Genomic DNA, 9964 nt, shown 5'->3' with positions numbered 1-9964 from the left:
CCGAATGTAGTTCTCAGAATAGGCTATACGTGAAGTAACACAAATGATTCAATGAGTTTCTGAACAAAGTGTAATGACCTACAACTATGGGGAATGTTGTACACACACAACACAACACAAAATTACACCATTCCATGATGCCTATGTAGGCTATGTAGGTGTAAGGAATTAAGCTAAACATTTCGTAGTGCTGCTGATTTATAGTGATACTGGACCATAGTAGCAGCAAATACTATTTATTTATTTATGTGTAATCCATCAACCTGCGTGACACTTCTCCTGCAACCTGTAGTTCAAGTTCTTCAACCAAAACAAATGCCACTATACATCCTACCGTACGTGTCAATAACAGAGTAAATGCCCAAGTCATGATGAAAAGATAAATGGGATTCCACTGATTAGTTCAGTTTGAGTCATAGTTGTTCATTTATACACCACGCCTCAAATCCAAAATCTATTCCATGCATTTGGGTACAAATCTTCAGCACATACAAAAGTCTAAATAAATGCACTGTTACAAGTTTTTTCCGATGGTCTCCATCCTCTCTGATTTGATAGTAGCTGAGAACGGAAACCCTGGTTTCTGATTGGCCAAGCGGTCGTACTCTCCACCGCATGGGTTTCGTTACTAGTTACTCCAGCCACAAAGTCATAAACTCCGCCTATTTCTACAGTGTCTCTTCTTAAAATGTGATGTTAAACCTTAATACTAACCTTAACCTTACTGCTAACCTTATGCCTAACCCTATCCTTAAATTTAGACCAAAAAGCAAATTTTTGTTTTAATAAATGTTTACGATATGTCCTTTTTTATTTTGTGGATGTGCTATCTAGTGTAAACCACTGCCTTCAGTCTCATCTTTCTCCAGCTTCGCATTTGCCTGTCAACGAACGAGGTGGTCACTCTGCACTTGATGACATTTCGCATGCAATTGTTGCAGTAATATGCCCTCTAAATTATAAGGGGCAGGTAAAAAAAAATACTCTTCTTCACTCAACATTAAGCGAAGGTAAGGTGTCACGTTACTTACTAGAGAAAAAAGAAAGTCAAACCTATAGCTAACGTTAACGGTTTAAAGACGTTTAATTTTACACCCAAGCTAGCCAGCTAATAGCATTAGCTAACTAGCTAATGTGTGGCAAGACGGCAATTTGGTGATGCAAAAAAATCGAAACATTGCCGCTTTTTATGTCAGTTAGTAAATATATTTTGTGTCGGATAGTTAGCCAGTTGTATTTTCATAGTCTGAACAAATTTGTTGCTAGCTGGGAGAGGCTGTAGGGACACGCCTGGTGGCAATATTTATGACGTAACGGTATGCTGAGAACGTTACGAAAATGATGCGCGCGTTTCAAGGGGGCAGAAGGCCCTGTTTTAAGCCAGATGTCCACCAGATGTATATGCGTTTTATTTTGCCAGATGTCTAGCCCGCATTTTCCATACTCAACTAGTTAAAAGCGAACTTGGTGTCTGTGTTGGAGTCTGAGTTGAGTTGGAGTCTGTGTGTGTACTTCTGTTAGTACCACCGCACTGTAAATCAATGTGCACGAGTTGAAAATATTGAATGCATAGGGCACCACAGCAGTGGCGATTTTAGCATGTCAATCTTGGTGGGGCAAACAACCTATTTGTTTTAGGTGCATGCCAGCGAAGCCATTACACAACTCTAAACAATACATTAAATGCACTATAACTGTGACAAACAGTGCCCACAAACGTTTAGGTTCTACATGAAGCCGTTCCCGAGAGTGGAGCTTATGGTTGACTTGATTAATTAAATAAATATGGTTTCTATTGACTCCTTGCTGATTTGTGTACCTGGATAAGAACCACATTCTCCTTCAATAATAATGAATGTCGGCATGAATTTTGACATTTGAACCATACACAAACATTATTACATTTATGTTCAGTAAATTCACAATATTTGTTATATAATTAACACTCAGCTCTAAGTATAAGCAAGTGCAAGCAAAGGGGCTGTGATGAGGTAGGCCTATTCGTTCAGCAATTTCCAAATGGACATCATCAGAAATTCAGATAATGTTAGTTCAGGTCAATTCAGCTAGATGTTCAGGCATTAACTTTACTCTTTAAGTCAACACAGAGAGAGAGAGAGAGAGAGAGAGACCCAGACTCATCGGTTAGCCTACCATTCAACATATTTTATTAGTCCTATGTGGTCTAAATAGGAAGGACAAAACGAACACGAGGATCCACTTTTAAGGACAATATACAGACGCACTGACAGCACATTGAGCAAACAAAACTACCCTCGCAATATCAACTGGAATTACATGGGTCTATTACTGAACTGTCTTGTTGAACACAAATATTTGAATGGGAAGAGACTGTCACTGGCAACCATGGTTACGAGGAGGGATACTATAATATAATGTTGTTGGGCCTGTAACTTACCACCCTCCTCGTGGAGAAAAGCACCTTAGGTAATTATAACACACAAAGTAAGAAACTATTAAATCCATCATTCAAACATTGCCTAAAATTATTAAGAAGATACTCATGAGATAGACCTATATAAGCAATATAACAATGCAGATGTACAAACTATGGCAATGGCATATATGACGATAAGCGGTTAAGAGGCTGGCCGTAATTTTGATTAAGACATGAGTGAGCTGAAATGGATGTAGCCTATATGCCAACTGTTTGTTCAGCACTTTTGAAATTGACAGCAACATTATTATTCAGAACATGGGCCGTTCTTACAGTATTCTCCCTGTACACCAAGTCAGAACCGTAGGATAAATAACGGGGGCACATAAGCAGACAATGAAAGCTCTTACGATATTAAATCATTACATATCTCTAAAACAGGCTATAGGCTACATGTGCACTACCAAGTCAGAACATTCAGCACTTTTGAAATGGACAGCGCCATAATTCAGAACATGGGCCGTTCTTACAGTATTCTGCTGAATGCTTTGGCAAAAGCCAGTGGGGATCCTAATAAAATAACCCAAAATACCAATACCATGTCAGAACAGTAGGATAAATTCTAAGAGGGAAAGGGACCCCATTCTTAGGGTGAGACACATAGGCTACTAACTGCTTACTACACAACATACACTTAGTATTACTTGCTTAGCTACAGTATACATATCTCCCCGGCATATTACATCACTTATGCAGCAGCATACTAGACATATTTATGGACTCACCATTGTTGTGCTGTGCTCACTTGAACAGGAAGTTGTCACGGTGGTCCTTCTTGTGGGCAAACTTCTCAACATTCTCTGGATGAAGTCACACTGGATTGACAGCGTGGCCAATGCATTTACCCTTTGCTGGCCCATGGAGTTGCTTGTGAACATTTATCTTTTTAAGGGTGGAAAAGTTTCTCTGTGACTCGGTGGTTGTCATCGGAGTGGTGATGATGATTTTGAGAAGAGAGACCGTCTCAGACAAGGCCTCCTGCAGGTTGTTCTCGTAGAGTGATTTCAATAAAGGAAGTGCTGTCTTTCCAGTGTCCAGCTCATAATGCTGTTAGATAGTGGACAGCTCCATTTTCAGCTTCTCCTGTTTGCCCACAGGCCATAGCTTGGTAGCGCACTGGAGTGCTGCGGTGCTGAAAGGAATGTACATACTGGGGGGAAAATGAGCTGTCCACCAACTTTGCTGCAATTAAGTGGTCACTTTCAGAAAACTTCTCTTGCACATGAGCAGCGATTGTGTCGCATGCTTCCTTCATCTCGGGATGCAGTGTTAAGTTATCTCCACCGTGGTATCAACATGTCCTTTGGCCAGTGTATTAGTTTGCTTGAGAATGTTCACCTTGAAGTTAATTGCTCTGGCGATTCCTGCTCCATCAATGGTTCGTTTCTGCTTAATGTTGTACAAACATCCACCTCTGGCATGACCAAGGAAAATAACTTGAGCAGTTGCAGAAATTCTTCCTTCCAAACCACTCATTGTTAAATTTGCGATTTCTGACTTGTTGTGTAATGTATATGTCCAATGGCCGATGAGAACCGAGACATTTTATCTTTAATTTCTCTTCATATGACAAGGATTGAAAAGGATTTGCCAGTAGATTGTCAACTTGATTGATGATGATGATGAATGTTATGTTGCTAGCTGAGATTTTGAAAGTATGATGTTGACATGATCAGTCCAATGAAAGCTACTGTAGATATAACGTGATTTGATGTCGGCAGGTAGCCTAGTGGTTAGAGCGTCGGACCAGTAACCAAAAGGTTGCTCAGATCAATTCCCCAGCTGACAAGGCAAAAATCTGTCTTTCTGCCCCTGTTCCTAGGCTGTCATTGTACATAAGAATTTGTTCTTAACTGACTTGCCTAAAGGTTAAATTAAAAAAGTATATCTGTGGCCAATGACCTTGAGCCTTCTTGGATGGGTACTTCTAATGTGGCAGAACCCAAGGGGCTAACATTTCTGAGCTCTACCCATAAGACTTGGCGGTGACGTAGTGTCCCCATGAGTGGCAGAACACTGAGCCAATCACGGCGCATCACTCTGTATTTTCTGCTGGCTTGCCCCACCACCACCACAGAAAGCACTGAACTAGGCTGAAACACCTGCATTTTGGAGCTGCCTTAACTTACATCTGGAAATAAGTTAATAAATATGTAATAACCCAAAATCCTAAGTATGTTTGTAATTATAGGTAACCAGATTGTGACTAAAACTAAGTTACTAAGTCGTTGTTACATTGGTGAGTAAAAACTCATGCTTGCTTCCTACCATTTTATGTAGTACGGTTTTGGAAACATAAGGAAGGTATCTTTCATATCAGCTCGAAAAAAAGGTTAAATTACTACACACCTTTATAGGGTTAGGGTTCCCACACGGCCATATTTCCATGTTACAGCACTTGTTAACGGAAAACAGATGGAAGACAGAGTGGAATACCTGTGCTAATTAGCTATCTGTGTCTCCGAACACCTGTGTGTAAACGGAAGACGGACGCCACAAATGTGATGTCACTGAAAAAAAAAAAACGGTTAAAAGTACAGTAAGTGTGTATTTTGCATTTGTGAAATGATTCACGTTTAGATTATGGATGCACGCTATATCGGTGAGCATATCAGAATCGGCCGATATTAGCTAAAAATGGCAACATCGGCACCGGCCCGATGTCTAGTTTAACGCCGATGTGCACAACCGATGTCAAAGCTGACGTGCATATATAACGTAGGTAGATGACGTGCATACCTATATAATGTAGGTAGATGACGTGCATACCTATATAACGTAGGTAGATGACGTGCATACCTATATAACGTAGGTAGATGACGTGCATACCTATATAACGTAGGTAGATGACGTGCATACCTATATAACGTAGGTAGATGAGGTACATACCTATATAACGTAGGTAGATGACGTGCATATCTATATAACGTAGGTAGATGACGTCATGACGCCACAAAAAATACAGCGCTACACGTGCAACACAGCATTCCTAACCTGACCCACAATGTCTGCTGTGTGGATCTATTTTGACGTTTCGAAGGTTGATAACAAAGGGCCATATGCAATGTTTCTGCTGCTATTATTTCCCGAGGAGGGGAGAAAGGTTTGTGGAATTGAAAGATTTCACTAATTACTCATTTGAAAGTGCATCACACCCCCCCAGACGTTCAGTGAATACTACGCAGAAATAAACTAAGCGCATACTTCCAACAACTAAATAAGTTCAAGTCGAGCAGTAATTTGAACGAGTAAGAACATTTCAGCGAGACAACTCAAAGGCGAAATCTATTAACGCCAAGATAATGGAATTCATTTCCCTTGACAATCAGCAGTTCTCTGTCGTGGATGATGTTGGCTTTCGCCAACTGGTCGAGCACCTCGAGCCCCAGTACACACTACCAAGTAGGCAATATTTTTCAGATGTTGCCCTACCGGAGTTACACAGTATTGTTGAAACGCACATCCATGTGCTACTTGCTATGGGCGTCACTGCTATTAGCTTCACGACTGACATTTGGACCAGCGATGTCAGCCCCATGAGCATGCTGAGTCTGACAGCACAGTGGGTCGACGAGGATTTCGTACTGAGGAAAGTCATATTGTATGCTCAAGAATGTACTGGTTCTCATACCGCTGTGAAACATGTTGAAAACATGTTTGAAACTTGGAAAATCCTGAAGAACAAAGTACACGCTGTGCTACGTGATACTGCACATAACATGAGAAAGGCTATGGAAGAATGCAGAGTCGGCAGTTTTTGAACAATCTGTTCCTAACTGAACAAATTAACATATGACACTTTGTTTCAACTATTTAACTGTACTAGAATGCTTAAAAGGCCGCAAAATGTTTAAATATCAGTTATCGGTATCGGGTTTTTTAGCAAGGGAAATATCGGTATCGGCCCAAAAATGTCATATCGGTGCATCCCTAGTTTAGATGGATTCTTTTGGCTGTTTTGGCTGCCAGAGCCAATTTGCTTTTAAACAGAGTTTGCACTGTAAGCCAACAACACCACGGGGCACATTGTTCTTCGCTCCCGCTCGGCGAGCACTGCTGTCCGGCAGTAAGGAAAGGCAAGTAGCTGGGATAGTGTAGCCAATATGCAATATCAGGCCAGGGTGACAGCTAAAGCGTGATTTTCACCGAAAATGTTCAACTACGGCTTTAACGTCTACATTTCTGTAAAAACAGAATGATTCTGAACATTCGCTGACGTCCCAATTTCGGCAGAATCTGTTCCACTACTATAAACTAGCTAGCTGGGAAGGGCTCATCAGGACGACTGACTGAACCCAATCCGTTCGCCTGCACTCGACTTTCAGCTGCACAACATAAGTCATACATTTGGGCACCAGGCATGTCTGTATAGCCTCTCCCCTAGCTCGCTAGCTAGTGTAAAAGTCAGCTTGAATTTCAAGCCATCATACGCAGACTGAGACCATGCGCAAGCAAGCCACACAGTCGATGGGTACAGTATGTGTTGTACTCCCTTTATAATAGGTTTAGGCCTTCAGCTGTGAACCAGGTTAATCCCACACTCTGTTGTCATTGTTGTGACATTGGCAATCTATCTATCCAGCTAACGGTTACATGCCAAACAGTGGTATTGAATAGATGTATCGCTGTAGCTATAATTTACTGTTCCACACAACCGTCTTCGATAGTAGGCTGTTTGGAATAGAGTACAGTCAAAACAGCCATCCACTCAGACCAATGTTGTAGGTTACCCAGCTCTTGACCAAAATAACCAGTTCAAATGGCATACAAGTTTAAAGGTCATAGGGCGTACAGGAATAGCTGGGGAATGTAAAAGCTATTCTGGCTAGAACATCTTGTGTTGTCATGATTCGATTAATATCAACAATATACTGTACTGGTTTTGTTTCGCCAAAGAAAATGTATCTGTTGCTTAGTCATTTTGAAAGATGTTTTGTGCATCGACACTCTTTTCAGCCTGTTCAGGCAGCCTGGCCTGTGTTTGACAGTGTGTTATTGCAAGAGCCATTCCTGTCTGGTCTCATAATGACAGTAGGCTTTATCACATTGTGTACTCTGCTCCTTGTAATAAAAAAAAAAGTAATAGCCTACTACAACAATTGTACTATAGTCATGGAGGAGGGAGTGGCAGTGTACACAGGTTACATTCCAATGAATGTGTAGGGAAATTTAAAGAAGGCATTGACTCACTTCCTTTCCTGAATGAAACCATTTCCAAGTCCTTGGTCTAGGCCTGACCTGCATTTCACAATTGTATCGATGTGTATTGAAGTGCTGCTCTAATTCTGTCTTTAATCACATTTCCAAATTACGTTAGGGCATTTCCTTCGAAAAGGAACCAACATGGGAAGTTCATAGGAGCATATCAAATTGGGTGTCAAATGAAAGCAGAGAGTCAACAATTTTGGGAGATGAAGGCATAGATACATTTTTTTCAACTATTTTGAATCTTAAAATTTAGGCTTAAGTAAAGGCTTTGATTTCTGGGTAAACAGATGGAAAAGGGGTCTTAGAAAACATCTACCAGAAAAAAGCTTGAAAGGTATCAGAAATACATTAAAACACAATAATGTGTTTTTGTGTTTTGCTAACCAACACTTATATTTCGTTTTGGGGAAATTGTTTACCTTCTGTAAATTTAAGAAAAATGGCCTTGTGCCTTGTTAATTCCATTACCAACAACCCATATATCTTGAAGATATTTTCTAATTTCTCTCCCTCACTACTTACAAGCCATTAACAAGCCAAGGTAGACCTATCAACTAGTTAAGTGTTTTCACTGATATCAATTTTGTTAATGAATTAAGTGATTTAAAACTCGTAATTCCATTACCAAATTGTAACGAAATTACTGCTACTGAATTGGCTACAATGGCTACAATGGGAAATCATAGTAGTGATGAACCACAGTTGGGTCACCTGATTACTGTCCTCCCTTACACTTGTATACTGCGTTCAGCTCATTACTGTTTTCTTTGTCTTTCCTTTGTCACCAAGAGTGTTAACAGTCTGTCTGGACTAGAGGTCGACCTATTAATCGGAATGGTCGATTAATTAGGGCCGATTTCAAGTTTTCATAACAATCGTAAATCTGTATTTTTGTACACCGATTTGGCCGATTTTAATGTATTTTTATTATTATGGATTTTTTACACCTTTATTTAACTAGGCAAGTCAGTTAAGAACACATTCTTATTTTCAATGACGGCCTAGGAACGGTGGGTTAACTGCCTTGTTCAGGGGCAGAAGGACAGATTTTTACCTTGTCAGCTTGGGGATTCAATCTTGCATATTAATCACCCAAGGCTCGTATTTCTGTGTGTTATTATGTTATAATTAAGTCTACAGTGGGGCAAAAAAGATTAAGAAGTTACAGGTCTGTGAGAGCCAGAAATCTTGCTTGTTTGTAGTTGACCAAATACTTATTTTCCACCATAATTTGCAAATAAATTCATTAAAAATCTTACAATGTGATTTTCTGATTTTTTTCCCTCATTTTGTCTGTCATAGTTGAAGTGTACCTATGATGAAAATTACAGGCCTCTCATCTTTTTAAGTGGGAGAACTTGCACAATTGGTGGCTGACTAAATACTTTTTTGCCCCACTGTATGATTTGATAGAGCAGTCTGACTGAGCAGTGGTAGGCACCAGCAGGCTCGTAAAGCATTCATTCAAACAGCAGTTTTGTGCGTTTTGCCAGCAGCTCATTGCTGTGCTTCAAGCATTGCGCTGTTTATGACTTCAAGCCTATCAACTCCCGAGATTAGGCTGGTGTAACCGATGTGAAATGGCTAGCTAGTTAGCGGGGTGCGCGCTAATACATTTCAAACGTCACTCGCTCTGAGACTTGGAGTGGTTGTTTCCCTTCCTCTGCATGGGTAACGCTGCTTTGAGGGTGGCTGTTGTCGATGTGTTCCTGGTTCAAGTCCAGGTAGGAGCGAGGAGAGGGACAGAAGCTATACTGTTATACTGGCAATACTAAAGTGCCTATAAAAACATCCAATAGTCAAATATCCAATAGCCTAACCCTAAAATACAAATGGTATAGAGAGAAATATAATAATATAATTCCAATAATAACTACAAACTAAAACTTCTTACCTGGGAATATTGAAGACTCATGTTAAAAGGAACCACCAGCTTTCATATGTTCTGAGCAAGGAACTTAAACGTTAGCTTTCTTACATGGCACATATTGCACTTTTACTTTCTCCTACACTTTGTTTTTGCATTATTTAAACCAAATTGAACATGTTTCATTATTTATTTGAGGCTAAATTGATTTTATTTCTGTATTATATTAAGTTAAAATAAGTGTTCATTCAGTATTGTTGTAATTGTCATTATTACAAATACATTATAAAAATCAGGTAACAGCTTTTTTTTTGGGTCCTCCAATAATCGGTATCGGTATCGACGTTGAAAAATCATAATCGGTCGACCTCTAATCTGGACAACCCCTCCCCCCCCCCTCTCTCTCTCTCTCTCTCTCTCTCTCTCTCTGC

General features: G+C 40.1%; 1 protein-coding gene across 1 annotated transcript in view; it reads left to right on the top strand.

Moving 5' to 3' along the window:
* Positions 1–669: 669 nt before the first annotated feature.
* LOC139410606 (malic enzyme 2, NAD(+)-dependent, mitochondrial) overlaps positions 670–9964 on the top strand; it is a 29580-nt gene continuing 20285 nt past the window's right edge. The window contains exon 1 of the mRNA XM_071155914.1: positions 670–1010. The gene's annotated coding sequence lies outside the window, so the exon portion shown is untranslated. The remainder of the gene's footprint in view (positions 1011–9964) is intronic.

Source organism: Oncorhynchus clarkii, chromosome 6 (genome assembly GCF_045791955.1).
Source record: "Oncorhynchus clarkii lewisi isolate Uvic-CL-2024 chromosome 6, UVic_Ocla_1.0, whole genome shotgun sequence".
Taxonomy (NCBI): Eukaryota; Metazoa; Chordata; class Actinopteri; order Salmoniformes; family Salmonidae; genus Oncorhynchus; species Oncorhynchus clarkii.
Note: the sequence above shows the minus strand (reverse complement) of the source record. Positions and strands in the feature narration are given on the sequence as shown.